Source organism: Heterocephalus glaber, unplaced genomic scaffold, assembly GCF_053883595.1.
Source record: "Heterocephalus glaber isolate CG9 unplaced genomic scaffold, H.glaber_assembly_v1.0 deba00000122, whole genome shotgun sequence".
Lineage (NCBI taxonomy): Eukaryota > Metazoa > Chordata > Mammalia > Rodentia > Bathyergidae > Heterocephalus > Heterocephalus glaber.
This window is the reverse complement of record NW_028258138.1, coordinates 15,732,449-15,748,530: the sequence shown is the minus strand read 5'-3', so window position 1 is coordinate 15,748,530 and position 16,082 is coordinate 15,732,449. Positions and strand designations below refer to the sequence as shown.

Sequence of the window (16,082 nt, the reverse complement as noted above, 5' to 3'; positions counted from 1 at the left end):
GTCACTTAGCACTCTTCTAGGTGACTGAGTCTCACAAATGATGAAAGTAAACAAGACCCTCTACTTCAAGCTTACTCATTTCCTAACATTTAATCTCAACTCTTTTATCTTTTTATCTTTTTATTGTATAGGTCTGGCAAAATGCTCCAGATTTGTCACCCATACACGGTAAAGTTCACAATCATGCTTGCCAGATGTCACTGTAAATCTCTCACTACATACTTCAAGTGGGAGAAATCATCACTAATACTATATTTTCTGGATTCTTTGACTCTTCTGTGTGATTTTTAATATTTTCCCTACCTCCTTCTCCTATTTTCTAACCTCATGCTTCGTTCTCATCTCATCAAATGACATTGGTTCTTATTTCACGAAAACAATAGTAAAACTCAGAAGAAAACTGTACAAAAGCCCACCACAAAAATCATCTCTAACTGTATCCATCCCAACACTTATCCATCCTTCCTGCCACTGAGGAAGACTTTTCCAAGTTTCTTCATTCTTGTTACTGTGAAAGATTTTTTATCTATCCAATTGTATCCTCCCTTCACTATACCACACTTGTACTATTTCCGGATTTGTCTTTATTTTTTACGCATTACCAGCTTTTTCCCTTTGGTGAAGACAATGTCCTACAAATACACAACCATAGTAATTAACACAGTAGAGAAGCATTCCCTTGAGGGAAAGTATTCTTCCATTTTCTGTCCTATGAATCTCCTTTTCTTTATGACAAAGCTCCTCAAACTTTCCCCAGTTCCTCCTCTTCTTAATTTCTTCCTCTTCATCTCTCAACCTCACTGCTTCACCATGAGAAACTCTAACCAAACCGTCACTGATCTCAGCATGACTAAGTTCAAGCCAATTCCTGGTCCTCATCTTTGTTCACTTCATAGCAGTGTTCAAATTAAATGATCAGTCTGTCTTAAGATATGTTTTCCAGTTGGTTTTCAGGTTACCATTGTTTAACTCTCCCTATATTCTATGGATTCTGCTCAGATTTCTTTGCTTGATTCTCATTAGCTCTCAGACTTCTGAACTCAGCCCATTGATATCTTCTCTTTAAAAATACTCATTGCCTCACTGAAGTCACCCATTCTCATATCAGCTACACATTACTGCCTCCCCAACTTACATTCCTGGTATAAATGCTTACTGTAAGTACTGAATCAGATGTCTGATATATATCTCGAATTTAACATGTCCACACTGGGTCTCCTTCATTCCTTGTTCCCTTCACTATAATCATGAGGTCATCTTCTCAGTAAGATGAATAACTTCTAATCAATGTTAATGCACAAAATCTACTAGTCAGCTTTGATTTATCCTTATCTTTCCCGACACATATCTAACCCTCCCTGTACAACCTGTTTTAAGCCATCATCACTGTATACCTGTATCATTTCTAAATCCTCCCAAGACATTGCTGATTTCATCACCTTCCACGTCAGTTCTTAGTGGAAAAGTCAATATTTTTCAATTGTTGTATTTCATTAGTCTACGTTTGTAGCGCATAATGTTTCCATTCCTTATGGAGTTGGTGCATGCACATAACAATCCCAATTCTTGTTGCTATCCCTCCCTTCTTCCATCCCCTCCCTCTGTCTCTTAGTTCTCTTCTCTTTTGCCAAAGATCTATCTCCTTATGTCCTATTATCTATCTTTTACTTTCCTCATTATAGTTTAGATTTGCAGTATAGGATAGATTTGATATTTAAGCTTCTGTGTCTGATTTATTTCACTTAAAATTATTATTTCAAGGTAAATCTATTTTCATACAAATGACTCAAGTTTACCCTTCTTTATGACAAGGTAGTCCAGAAGCCAAGATTGTTTTTTTTTTTTTGAAATTGGACATTTGCACCTTTACATAATCTCTCTCGGTTATTTTTTCCCCATTACCCTACCTCCCTTCATCCCCTCTATCCCTCTCTATTTACAAAGAAGAAGCCAAGATTTTTAAATGAAAGTTTGATAATATTTTTCATTTAATCTGAATTCTCTTAGTCAGACTAAAAGCTGAATTTCACAGTGTCATGGCATGACTTCCACTTTATCCCCTGGCTTCACTTCCTACTGCTCTCCTCCTCTGATTCCATTCAGGATACCCTTGAACACACTGACCTTGATTCAGCCTCAAGGTCTGTGTCAGAACACACTTCTATGTGGGAGATACAGAACTAAAACATGGGTCAAGGCAATAAGCTCTGCTACTTTAAATATATAGAGACCACAAATCTAAGCAGTTTAACACAACTCTAGTTTCCACTAATGTCATAGTTCAATGAGATCTGGGCCATACCCCTAAGAAGTTATCTAGGCAGAGATTTAAATTATATCAGGAGTTAAGATTGGGCAACCCTGCCATATTATAATCCTTCACTTTTGGTCTCACAGAGAAAGACAGAGAAATGAGGAAGGAGTAATAAGAAGGGTGTATGTGTTTTAAGGGTCTAGTCTAAAAGGCAGTAAATATTTCTGCTTCCTGTGCATCACTGGTCACCACCGGGTCACATAACTAATCTGACTGCAATGGGAGAAACATGCACAGAGTCACCCTGATACACGGATGGCCCCCAGCATCTGCCACAGCAGATCTCTAATTCCCTGAAAAGCTTTTGCAAGAGTAATGGTCTGAGTCAACCCTTGTTGAATAGTCACTGATCTTTCTTTTTTAATCTTCCTGAACACCTGGCTTGACTATGTGTTTTGTTTTACTGACTGTTTGGTGAGGTCAGGCAGTTTAGTTATGGGCATGAACATGTACGTGAAGTGCATGGAGGTTATCAAATATTCCAGTCCTACTACATTAAAAACAATGTGCTGTCCTTCGCTCCCTTTCCTTAACCAGGAACAGAAAACATAGGCTTCTAAAGTTGTTTGTAGACCAGATTGCAGGGCAGGAGGGTGAATTCCTGAAAGATCACATGGAAGGCTTCTTGTAGATCAGAAATCTAGTAATAGATTTCATGTAACATGGAAAGTGTCTCTGAACTTTTGTGATTTATATTTTATAGTAGTTAGCAATAACTTTCTCATTATAATACTCTGTCCTTCTAAATGTTTTGTTTCTGTTTACATTTGTCACCATCTGAAATAATATTTATTTCCCTCATTCATCCCTATATCTTTTGTCTAGCAAGACACTCAGCTAATTATATCCCCTGACCCAAATGTAGCCTACTTCCTGTTTGTTAAATTAAGTTTAAAAACATTTTGCATATCTACATTTTAGATATGCATAAAAATCACATTCATCATAGGGAATTTGTACCTGTACATGGTATATCTTGATTCGTCTTTTTTTTTCTCCATTCTCCCCGACTCCCTTCAACTCCTCTTCCCCTCCTTGTTTAGGAAACATGTGTTTCCATTTTTCTTTCTATTCTCTATTTTTTCTTTTTCCTTCCTTCCTCTCCCCCTCCTCCCTGCCTAGCTCCCCTTCCCATTTTAACATTTTCTTCCTATTTCACAATATCTGTTATACAGTTTGGTCCTTACTCTTTCGGTTTCTTACACCAGAGAAGCAATGCAATATTTAAACATGTGTGTCCAATTTATTTCACTTAAGAGTATGGTCTCAAGGTGCACCCATTTACCAAGAAACAGCTCAAATTTATCTTTATGGCAGAATAGCACTCAATTTTATTTTTTAAAAAACCCCACATTTTCTTTATCCATTCATTGGTTGGTGGGCATTTGGGCTTTTTCTCTGATGAATCTCTATACTGATTTCCACAGCAGTTGCATCAGTCTACACTCCCACCAACAGTTTTCCCCAGAGCCCTGCCAGCATTTGTTATTGGTTGATTGGTTGACAATAGCCATTCTTTCTGGAGTGAGAGGGAATCTCAGTGTTGTTTTAATTTGTGTCTCTCCAAAGATCAGTGATGTTGAATATTTTTTCACATGTTTATTTGCCATTTCCACTTCTCCATCTGAGAAGTGTCTATTCCTTTCAGATGCTCATTTTTAGATTGGGTCTTTAATTTAGAGGGTCTCTTTGAGTTCTTTATATATTCCAGACATTAGTCCTTTGTCTGAGGAAAAGTTGGTAAATTTTTTTCCACTCTGTGAGTTATCTCTTTACTCTGTTAGTGGTTTCTTTTGCTGCACAAAAGCTTTTTAACAATATGAGATCCCAGTTGTGGATTCTTTGTGATATTTCCTGTGTGATCAGTGTTTTGTTCATAAAGTCTTTGCCTACAACTATGTCTTCAAGAGTTCTACCTATCCTATTTTCCAACAGACTTGGTTTTTCTGTTTTAATATTTAGATTTTTTATTCACTTCAATTTTAGTTTAGCTCATGGTGAGAGATATGGATCTAGTTTTAATCTTTGGCATAGAGAAAGTCAGTTTTTCCAGAACCATTTATTAAAGAAGCTATCTTCCGGTGAAGGTGTTTGACTCCTTTGTCAAAGATTAGGTGGCTGAGTGTGTCTGGAGTTGTTTCTGCATCATCTAATCTGTTCATTGATCCTGGGGTCTGTTTGTTTGGGGGTTTTTTGGTACCGGGGATTGAACTCAGGATTTTGAGCTTGCAAGGCAGATGCCAGAACCACTGAGCTAAATCCCTGGCTCAGGTCTGTTTCATTTGCCAGTACACTTTGTTTTTGTCACAGTAGCTCTGTAGTATATAATTTCAAATCAACAGTTGTGATGCCCCCTGCCTTGTCTTTGTTGCCCAGAATTGCTTTTTGCTATTCTAGGTCTCTTCTGGTTGCAAATGAATTTTAGGATTTTTTTCTCTAATTCTATGAGGTGTGCTATTGATATTTTGATTGAGATTGTATTAAATCTGATAACAATTTTGGATCCTACTTCCTGTTTTAATATACAAATTTTATGAGAATTTGGTCAGAATCATTCATTTCTTTATTTTAGGGTCCTGATTTTATGCTACAACTACAACAAAGTTCAGTAGTTGTAATGAGGAGAATTTGTTTCAATAAATATATTTACTATCTGCTTCTTAAGTAAAAATTTGCCAATTCCTGCACTAAAACATAATCTGAGTGTAAAGATTTTGTCTCCTTTGTTTTGAGTTAAGTCCTAGACATTAGAACAATGCCTGACTAATCTGAGGCATTTGTTAAATATTTGTTTGATGAAGGGTCTGGGATTTAGCTCAGTGGTTTTGTCACCTGCTGCGCAAGTGCAAGGACTGGAGTTTGATCCCCAGTACCAAAAAAATGTATATATATATTTGTTTAATGCATAAATGAATGAGTGAATTAGCGTGGGCCAAGGTATTCCGAAAAATATACCCACATATTTCTCTCATGAACTAGTAAATGTGACCCTATGTGGAAAACCAAGAAGAATCTTTAAATATGTAACTAACTTTATTTTCTTGGCTTGCAAGATTATCCAGAATTAGCTCTATGGACCTTAAATATAATCCCAAGTATCCTTCTGAGGGGGGAAGCAGAGAAACACACAGTCAGAAGAGGAGGGTCCATGTGTCCACAGAGGCTGAGATGGGTGACAGAGCCACAATTCAAGGGATGCCAGAAGCTGCCAGAGGCTAAAGAAAGGAAGAAATCAGTTCTCATTTAGAGCCTTCACAGGGAGAATAACCTTCAAGGTTCCTTGTCTTTTAGCTTCACTCATACTGATTTTGGATTTCTGAGCTCTAAAACTTTGAGAGAATAAGTTTCTGTTGTTGAAATCACCAAGTTTTTGTTAATTTATTGTACAGGCATCACAAAACAAATTTACCAAGGAAAGTGAATTAAAACCAATTTTTATCCAAATATATAGAAAAAAACCCTGCTCCTTGCATCATTACTAATTCTATACAAATTCTCTTCAGATTTAATTATTGCTGTAACTCAATTTCATAGGAGAAAAAAGTATTTTGGTGTTCCTTCACTAACCAGGAATTCATAACAAGTACTTCATAATTTATAGTTTCCACATTTCATGGAGGAAATTAGAGATAATAAGGGAGGTTATCTTTTATTAGCAGTTCATAAATTAGTTGCTGAAGCAGTGTGCTTAGAAGTACTAGATGTCTGAGACAGGCATAATTCTAATATATTCTTTAACATTTTAAAAATCTCCTGAGCTGCATTGTTTGGGTTTATAAGTTATTTTCAAGCATATAAAATAAGTTGCTATTAAAAAGTAAGAAATGTGAATGTCTTCAGCATGAGGGTCAAACACATGGAAAGATTTTCTTCTTTAACAACAACTTTCAGTGGAGGAAGTTTCCTTCAGTGGGCATACTCTATCATGAACATATCTTCCTGCTAAGCTACAAAGGATGTACCTTTTTTCTAAATACAGATTACAGTGTATACTCTGAGCCTGGCAGATTGTAGTATGTATAACACCTACTGCAAAAATTGTATCATTAAATGCTGAATACACCTTGGAACCAGACTACATCTGTACTTTGTGATTTCTAAATGTCCACTTTGAGATATTTATTCAGTAACTTGAACTTGTGAGTTTCTGCATTTGGCCAGCAATCCTTGATATAATGCCATGTCTGATCATTTCTTCTGCATAATGTATTCCTTCACCTAGAAAATAGTATAGTAAAACTCAGTCCTATTTGATAACTAAACAGGGCCTGACTAAATCAACTTTAGATTCCAGGGAAATAACCTGAGAACTAAGATATCCAATTGTCCATCAGCTGTTTGGGGATTTTTTTTTTTTCACATGAGGAACTAATTTGTACAGCTCTGACTGTGATTTCGCTTGATGCCTTTATTGAGCACTGGCAGTGCAAAGCAGTGCTCTGAAATGGACAAATGGGCAGGAAGTTCTTCACGAAGACCATGTGCAACCCCAGATGGATCCGTCAGCTCCATTCCTGTGGCAGAATAAATTCCTCTATTTCGTTAAAATTGTTCTCAAAATGGAAGATATCTTACATTTTTAGCATGCACTCAATTAAGTGAAATTTCTCACATGTATAAAATGGAATTTTTTTAAAAAATGAAATTCGCTTTAAGTCTATGAGATACTTGTACCCTGCCCTAGAAGTACTGCCACGTTAGCTCACTCTTACTAATCTAACAAATAAAGAGTTTGGAATTTTGCTATCAGCAGCATTTAAACATGAGAACAATGATTACTTCTAGCCAAAGCTTAGGATGAAACTGACACTAAATGCATTTCCCTGTCTCTTGTCCCTTGTACACTGTTCTTACTGTAGAGGGATACTGAGGTTTACAAAAAACTAGAGAGTCAACAGAAGCTGGTTTCTTAATAAATTGTTATTCGATATATATTGCAATCACATACTAATAAGAAGTAAGTTAGTGGGCCGGGGATTTAGCTCAGTGGTTTTGCCACCTGCTGCACAAGCGCAAGGACCCAAGTTTGATCCCCGGTACCAAAACAACAACAACAACAACAACAACAACAAAGAAACCAAGAAGTAAGTTAATGATCTATCTTAAAAGCATTTGTTATCATTGTTTCATGAAACATAATAAAACTTTCAGAAAAGTAGTCATTGTTCTTTTTTAATTTTATATCATTTTTAGAATTCCTTCTAGTAAGGAAGCATTCAAACATTCAGTTTAGGCACCAAATATTTTACACCATGCAATAGAAACTTTTTAAAATTTACAGTCTGAACACAAAATCCAGCCTCAGATTCACAACTTAGTTACTTAACTGCTCTAATCTTTGTATTTACATATGTTTAAGGATAACACTTAAGATAAGTTTAAGGATATCCTTAAGTTGTTTAAGGAATATTGTGAAAAAAATATCTGAACAGTCTTGGGTAGAGTTTAAATACTACATATATTTTTCTGTTCCTCAGTTTTATTGTTATTATTATAATAATTGTGAATATAAAATAAATGTAATAAAAATGTATATCTTATATGCAGTGATAAACTGAGCGTTCAAACTTCATGTTGTAATACCAAAACAATGACCAAATTGAGTGCTACGATCTGAATATTTCTCTCAAAATTCACACATTGAAACCCGTTGGCCAATGTGAGAGCATGAAGAGCTGAGATGGGGAAATAATTAAACTGTAAGTAATTAATTTAGAGTTTAAGGCACAGCTCTCACGGGTGAGATTTCTGTTCTTATAAATAAGCTTGAGGAAATGGACTTCCTTCTTTCTGCCCCTTCTGTGTGAGGATACAGTGCTTTTCCCAAGAGGGAAGTGTCAAGACTTCATCTTTGACGAGGTCACAAGAAGATTCCAAATCTGAGGTTCCTCAAAGAAGTTCCCGTAGATCTGCAATTTCTCAGCCTCCAGGAAGATGAGAAACAAAGTTTTACTTTGTTAATAAATTCCCCAGTTTCAGCTATTTTATTATAGCAGCATCAATAGATTAAAACATTAGCAAAATAAAAAGTATGAAGACATACCATCATGATATTTATAAAATAAAATTTTATTTTCCAATAATAATGATACAAATAAGTAAATATATATCCTGGGCCTGAAGTTTCAAAAATAATTGGAAAAAGTCCCCACTCTTGACTCCTCGCCCACTTTAACATTACAGTGGGACAGACAGGTGAACAGATACTGTAAATAGGACAGTGACTATGTCATTACAAAGAAAGAACACTTCCTCAAAAATAAAAGATCCTGGCAGTTTCCTGAAGAAAGTTGCATTTTCATAATTATTCTGGTCTTGGGAAAAATGAAAGTTTTACCTTCAACTTTTATATATAATCGCATTGAATTTAGTGCTTTGGAGAAAGAAATGTCTAGGGCTTGTGTTATATAAAATTTTGAGCAAGTCATAATCTACATATCCTTTATTAAAAGCTGTATTTACAAAATACTTAAAGTATCAGCATATTAATTTATTCTTTCACTTATTTACTCAACAATTTCTGTATGTCAAGTACTCTCTTAGTGATTGGTAATATAATCATAAACAAGACAAACGATATTTGCATTCAAAAACCTATACTCTAGCACAACCACACTTCTCATATTTTTACCTTTCTTCAGATAATAGAAAGAGATTTTTAAATAGACATTTTAACTCACTTGGCTGTACTATGACCTAAGAGTGGATTTCTTGATAAGCACCTAGATGTTATTTCTACTCTGAGAAGAAAAGTATTTAACCCTATAGGAAAGTAAGCTAGAAACCACAGCCCAGTGCGTGGGGGTGTTGAAAAACTAAATTATAGCAATTGAGTTTAAACACAGAATTGATTTGTATTAGCAATTCATGTATCTGGTGTCATGTCACCTAGAAATTATAGATACTACACTGGGAATGATAGAGCAGTTAGTTTTTATAAGGGAGTGTGAGCAAGGACAATAATCAAAATAATATAGAAAACAAATTAGTGCTGGTTAACATTGGGTTACTTTCCTTGTAAGTATTAAAATAGTGGAAACTTTATGTTCATGCTGGTAAAACTAGCCTGTTTGGCTATTTATCTATCATATCTCTCTCAGTGTCTCAGAAAGAGAGATAACTTCAGCAGAGTCATGGAACTTTAGCATGAGTGACTCCAGTTTGTTCAAATCAATTACCTCTCACAAATTTTATTTGGCACCAGGGAAATAAGCAGTAGCACAGGAGTTGGCAAATTGATGGAAGACTATATCTTCAAGAAATAGGTACTTTTATGTAAATATTCATAATAAAAAGATCACATGTATTTGGGGTAAAGGTAGGAAAATTCACTAAGACTTTTAAAATAGTTATAAAAACATATCCACATTTAAAATATTTCACAAAATATGTTACTTACAGATTATATAATACTTAAAATTTGACATCATCAGAAAAAATTTTAAAAGTACTAAAGACTGGAGAATATTAGAAAAGAGGAGTATATGTTAGTCAGTAAACTAAAAATTATATAATAAAATTAGATGACAAAATTAAAACTAAAAAAATTAAACATATAGGTCCCTCAAAAAAAATTCTATGTGTCTTTCATAGGAAATCTAATATGTGGTTGAAGAAATAATTCTCTTGAAAGAAATACAGTCACACTCAAAATTTACAAATGGGTGTTTACTTACCAAGCTCATTCATTGCCAGTAAGTTAAGTTCCCTAAAACACTGATCTTTTCTTGGTCCCAATATGCACACAAATATGCAGGGACTAAGCTACCAGGACTAAAAGGTTCAAAGTATTTAACAAGGACTCAAGCGTCTTGACTTTTGGACTCAGTTCTACCTGCCTTTCCACTGTTATATCCTACTGCTTCTTTTTTGAATCCTTCCTTCTAGCTCATGAATGGACTTGTTTTTTCTGCAGTGCCTTCCTAAGCTGTTTCTGAATATTTAATCCTTTTCAGAGCTGTGTCTGCCTATCAAAACCTCAACTATTCATCCAAATGCAATAGTAGTCCCACCTCTTCTGCAGTGTTTGGACAAACCCCTACAGCAAAAAGACCTTTTAATTTCACAGGAATTTGACAATACAAGATAATAATGGTGCTAAAACTTGGAACAAGATAACTTGGGTTGAAGCCATCTGTGGAAATGTCCAATGTGAATTTCAGGCTTTTAGAGGACAGAGATTATCAAAATGACTAACATATGACCTTAATATTTGGGTTCCGAATAAATATCCTCTGAAATAAGGCCTTACCTTGTAGGTAGGATGCTCTTCACATCACTTTACCAATTTCTTAAGAGCTTTCCTACCGCCTGTTTCTGAACCATTTTAGAATCTTAGAATTATTATATTCGAATAGTACTACATAAACAGATTTCTCCTAAAATTAAGATCTTCAATGAATTTCACTAATTTTATACATTTTTAAAATAAGATAATGCTTATATCAACAAATTACAAAGAATTATAGAGCATTACTAATTTTTTAATACAAAATAGGTCTTGCAAAGTTCTGACATAATACGAACTATGCAATGGAAAAAGTTCAAATCGACACTCCAAAGTATGTGACAATTTATAATGATATGTCAACTTGATTGTGTAAGCAATGCCCAGGGGATTAGTAAAGCAAACTTCTGTGTGTTTCTGGTAGGGCATGGAGCCATGACATTAAATCCAGTAAATGTATGGTCACTTTCCCCTTTTCCTTTCTGGTACTGTTCCCCTGCTCTGCTTCCTGGACACCAAAAATTAAGTAGCTTTGCTCAACCTACTACAATGCTTTTGGCTTGGAACCAGCTGTTCATGGACTGAATGCCCTGAAACCACAAGCTAAACTAAGTCTCTCCTCCATTAAATATTGAGGTCAGGTATTGTTTCCCAGCAAAAAGAAAGCTAACAAATAAAGAAAATTGGTACCAGGAATGGGGTCCTTGTTATGAATGTACCTGGCCATGTGGTTTAGAATTCTTAGGAACTGGTTTGTAGCAGATGTGTGAAAAAGTTTGGAGATACATTCTAGAAAAGCCCTAAAATGCAAAACAGAGATGGATGGGTGATTTGCCTCAGAGCTCAGAAAATGAGAATGGTGATAGGAATGTAGACATTAAAGGCCAAGCCCAGGAGATTTCATTTTGGAATGAGGACTCCATTTGTACTTGGACTAGAGGTCATGTGTGTTATATTCTAGCAAAAATTTGTGTATATATTGCCCATGGCCTGAAGACTGAGATTAAGGGAATTCCACTAGTTAAACTGGAAAAAGAAATTTCAAAATGCTCCAAAACTCAGGCTGTGGCATGGCCACTGCCAGGCTGGTTTGACCCATACTTTTACTAAGAATCAGAGACTAAAAGGAAAGCAGAAAATTTAGGGGAAATATTAAAATTGCCCCAGAATGAACAATGTGAAAATTTGGGACCAAATTTGAGGCTGAAGAAATTAGCACCATTAACAAAAAGAAACCAAGTAGAAAAAGAAAAGATGTCTTAGGAAAAAGAAAGATGTCTTAAGGATGTCACAGAAATCAACAAGACCTCAACCAGGCATAAGTATCAAGCTTTCATTTGAGATGAGAGTCCCTGATACCCTTTCTTGAGAGAAATCTTCTTGAGATTTTGTTCTGTAGTATTAATTTCATTATGCTTAGCCATCCAGGCACTCCGAGACCACTATAGCCGTGGTCCTAAGGGACCTGGTACTGCTCCTGCTGAAAGCAGATCTTGGTGTCATCCATATCGCATTGGTTTTACTGCCATGGATACTGCAAGAGTTGAGGGTCAAAAAGGCTTCTACCCAGAATTCAAAGGAAGGCTTGGAAGACCAGGCAAGGAGGCCCTGAGATGCCAGTGTGTGAAGACGTGGGAATGAAGTGCAAGTTACAATGAAGTCCTCCAGGAAGTTGGAGATGCCAAGAATGTGAATGGTCTGCTGAGTAAAGCTACCATCTATAAACAGAGCTAACCCAAGAACAAGGCTTTGGAGTGAGCACACCCAAGTCCTTTGGAACTCACATCTTAACACTGGGTGTGCTCAATGCCAGATATGGAGCTACAGCATCTAATGTTTTCCTTGTTGGGTTTTAGGCTTGCTCTGGTCCTATTCTTTTCTATCCCCTATTCTTCCCTTTTGAAACTGGAATGTTGATTCCCTGCCTTGGTCATTGAGATTACAGGGTTTTTTTGTTTTGTTTTGTTTTTTACAGAGACTCACAGCTAAGACTTTGCCTGGGGTCTCAGAGGAAATTTTGACCTGGAATTTTAAATAATGCTGAAACTGTGGAGACCTTGAAGAAGACATTATTGTGTTTTTATTTATATGCAAGGTAGCTGTATAATGTTGAAATTATTAACTTATTATGGTGTTTATTTGGATATTAAATTTGGTTGAAGGAGATGTATTTAGATTAACAAAGTCCAGGGGATTATTAAAGGACACTTTCTGTATGTTTTTGGATGCATCACGGGTTGTTAAATTGAGTACTACTTATGGTCCTGGCTCTGTTTCCTTTGGAAAATTTCCCCTACCCTTTCACCATGAACTTACCAGATTTGTTTCACCCTACTCTCTTGGCATGGTGTTTCTTCTTTGAAGTTATCTGATCATGGACTGACTCTCCTGAAACTATAGTCATTAAATTAAACTTTACTTCCTTTAGGTTGTAGATATTAAGTATTGTGTTCCAGAATGAGAAAACTGGCTAATATAGAGTACCAATCTAATACTTAGTAATTGAATTTCTTCTTTGTAATATATTATTTTTATGCTGATATATTAATTGAATTACCTTTTAGAAAGTATTTCTATTAATTGCAGTTTACTTCAAGTATATTAATTTAATGTGCATTATTAAGTTGTTTTACAAATATTTCATTTATTTCTTACATAATTTTATGCTAAGATAGGATGAAGAGTGACTTTTTGAGGTTCTGCATGATTAAGTATGCCAGTATCGCCATTTTGTACTTGGATAACAACTTTCCTGGTTATAATATTATTGAAACACACCTTTTCCCTTATAATTTTGTAAATATTGATCTGTTATCTTCTGGCACTTCATTTTTCCTTGGATGCATTTGATCCCAGCCAGATTTATCTCCTTTTTAAGTTCTTGGATATCTGATGAATTCTTTCTTTATCCTTGAAATTCAATCATTTTACCAGAATGTTAAGAAAGTGGCTATTATAATAAATTTCTTGAAAACTGTATGCCTTTATATTTATGGGCAAGATATTTTAATTTCAGATATAACTTCTACTATGACATAACTTCTTTGTATATATACATATGTATATATATACGTTTTGTATATATGTGTATATGTGTGTGTATATATATATACTTGATATATACATATATATCTTGAGATCATATATATATATATATATATATTTTGAGAGTCTCCCAATAGGTCTTGCATTCACTGTGTATCCCAGCTGGCCCTAAATTTTCTGCCACTCTCCTCTTGTTTCGGTCCTCCAAGTGCTGGAATTAATGCCATGCACAACCATACCAGATTTCTTTCCCCTTTATATTCACTAAGATTAACTCATGACTCTCTCTGGTGTGAATTTTATTTTCCACATTTTTTTAATCTGTTTCTTATTGGTTTCTATTTGATTAGTTTTGCAATGGTGTTGCTTTGGTTTCCTATACATTTCTTTCTGTTCAGCTTATCCATACTTGTAATTGTCTGATATTTGATGCCTTCTCTCATTGAAAGTTACATTCTCTTCAGATTTTTCTATAGCATGAAACACTTGTGGATACTTTCTTCTTTTTTCCAATTATTTATATATATAATATATCATATATAGCATGTCATTTAGAATATATATATTGGACTGACTTTTGTACTTTTTATGCTTTATATGTCTTTATTTTTGTTGTAGTATTTTTGCACATTTGTCATAAAATTACAAATGCTCTATGCTCAATCAAACATTCTACATTTAATGTAGTATTTCTTAAAACTCTTACTTTTTTCTGATATGTGGTGAGCACATTTTTATTGATACTTTTCCATTTTATCTGAGACCTTTAAAATATTCCTTAAGACTTTATTCAAAGAGTAGTAGAAGTCATTCTAGCCGCTTTACTGAATTTAAACCTTGTAAGATGGAAGGAAAACTGAACTAGATTTGTTAGTAGTTTGGGTCAAAACTTTGAAATTGAGAGCACAATCAGGGTACACAACATTCTATGTACATAGATGTCAATATTATAATATGTTATCTACATATTAATTAACTTCTTTATGAGTTCTTTCCATTGTAAATGTTCTCTTTCTAGTCTCCTCAAAGATACCTATTGAAATAGAGATGCATTTTAAACATAGAGTGTAGATGAAGCTATTAATGTATAAGTTATATAAAATATATAATCCTATCCAACCTGTATTCATTTAAGGTCTATTTATAACAAATATGTCTTTCTCTGTTAATGTTGGTATTGTTTATATTTTGAAACATTTAACTTTTGCTTATGCATACCATTATTACAAGAAAAAAACAGAACAAATCAACAGACAGGAAATGGTTTTTCTTGGGCCTATCAAAGAACTGAGGAGAAACTAGAACCCCTCATATCTGTGGAGATAAGCAATTCCACAGTCAAGAAGAGATCCACTCACAGGGGCCAAAAAATTAAAATTCTCAGCTTTTAGCAATAATTTTAAATTGCAAATTTGATAAATTGCTGCATTTTGGCTACAGAATGAGTGAGAAACTTAAGTAGATGGGCTCATACTTCCTCCAAGGAGTCCCATAATGGTCTCATCTTTAAGGGTAAAGAAACTCCTTGGTGACTGTGGTAGGGTAAGGGGAAAATAACCACCTTAAAAAATGTCCAGAGTAGGGCCGGGGATTTAGCTCAGTGGTTTCGCTGCCGGCTGAGCAAGTGCAAGGACCCAAGTTCAATCCCGGTACCAAGAAAAAAAAAAAATTGCCCAGAGCATCTATCAGTGTAAGGCCTGCACTCCAGGAGAAATGACTTTCCCTGGTGACTTATCTTACCTGGGAAAAATTCATTTCCCTATCTATGTCCAAACCCTTTTACTAGTCCCTTTCTCACCTAAGAAGAAAAAGCACTAAGATATAAAAATCACAGCCTAGGGTGACAAGTAGAACCAGGTAAAAGACTAACTTTAATTACAACATTATATTCAAAATATATAATAATCTTAAAATTCAACAATAAGACAATATAATTAAAAAGTGGGGAAAATTCTAAATAGATATCTTATCAAAGTAGTTATACAAGTAAGGAAAAAAACACATAAAAAGTTCTTCCATATCATTTGTTACTAGGAAATTGCAAATTAAAACAAATGTGAAGGACACAGAAGCCAACTGAAAGCACTCTCTGTGGCCGAATCTCTGTATTTGACTTAACAAAATAAAGTAATATTGGAATAGTCGTGAGTTCACACTGACATAAATAAATGATGGAATATATATGTAAATGGAGGAAAAGACACAAATCTTCCATTCAGAAAAATTCTGAATTCTCCCTCAGTAGCATGTAGCACAATTCCCTGGTCAAGGGTAGGCTTTACACCATGACTGTCTTCCACGCAGTGTGATATAGAAATAATTGTATTAAAGAATAATCTGAAAAATACTAACTCAGATGATCAAGATTAGTATCATTAATAATAATTTATGATGATAATACATGACTTTAATATAATATTACAAAAATGGCACTTTAACTCTTTGGCCATCCTCCTCAAATTCCATAAGCAGTGTGTATGAAAAAAATCAGATAAA

General features: G+C 34.7%; 1 long non-coding RNA gene across 3 annotated transcripts in view; it reads left to right on the top strand.

Annotated features, from left to right (window-relative positions):
* The window catches only part of LOC110348643 (uncharacterized), an 81,871-nt gene that overhangs the window by 30,021 nt on the left and 35,768 nt on the right, over positions 1–16,082 (top strand). For 2 of the 3 annotated variants that reach the window (XR_002394054.2, XR_015452153.1), the window contains one exon: positions 12,517–15,385. This is a non-coding gene — a long non-coding RNA (uncharacterized LOC110348643). Of the gene's footprint in view, positions 1–12,516; positions 15,386–16,082 lie in introns of those variants that run through there. The other variant, XR_015452154.1, reaches the window with a different exon arrangement.